Genomic DNA, 978 nt, shown 5'->3' with positions numbered 1-978 from the left:
AAGATACACTATTTTGCCTCATACTGGGTTTGCTTTTTCCACTTGATAAGAAGTCATTACTTATTCTGAAGTTTCTGCTGCTATTGACTTTTTTTCAAACCTGACTGAGTAACTATCACACTGTCATCAACGAACCCACATGAGAGATTTGACAAGTGGAAAGAACAAAAATACATTTGCTAGCATTAATTTTCCTATAACTGCTCTTCATCAATTTTCATCTAAAAAAAACCTATCTTCAACATGCACAAATTGGAAAGTATATAAAAGCAATTTAGACCGGAACTAATGATTAATGTTCCTTCCAACCTAAAATATTTTAAGATTTAAATTCCTCATAATAGCAGTGACTTATGCACAGGGGAGAAGAGATAGAGAAGCAGTCATTACTCTGCAACCAAAAGATATGGGTATGGCACATGCAGGAATGAATGAAGTTCTACAGCCTGTTTGAACAGAACAGTAGCCTTGAGAGTTAACCACCTCTGTCTCTCAGTTGCACTCAATTACCACCTGAGAAATCTTCCAAGCAGTACAACTAAACCTGTGCAAATATTTCAATGTTTTTTACTGTCCAAGGATAACAAGTCCTATGACAACTAACAGGGCTGAAACCACCAGGCTTGTATAGCAGATTGTTCCAACAGCACTCAAAAATTTTCTAGACCTTGTGTTTTAGGGCTTGCTTCAGGAAAATTAAGTGAAATACTATAGAATTTTTATCCCAGTGTCCCATGGCAAACACCAGCCCCTGCACCCTTCAGAGACTTCAGAGCTAAAAAGAATCACGCTAGAAACTTAAAACACCACATGGTCATACAATCACATAATGCAGTCCTTCATTTAGAACCTCACTTAACTTCAAATGTTACCCCAATCCTGTTGATATAATCAGAAAAGGCCACACATGCATACACCAAGTGTTGCATCGCCATTTTAACACATCCTTCTGGAAAAATAGAAGTGGTTGAGGGAAAG

The sequence above is a fragment of the Pterocles gutturalis genome, unplaced genomic scaffold, assembly GCF_000699245.1.
Source record: "Pterocles gutturalis isolate BGI_N339 unplaced genomic scaffold, ASM69924v1 scaffold18493, whole genome shotgun sequence".
Taxonomy (NCBI): domain Eukaryota; kingdom Metazoa; phylum Chordata; class Aves; order Pterocliformes; family Pteroclidae; genus Pterocles; species Pterocles gutturalis.
Note: the sequence above shows the minus strand (reverse complement) of the source record.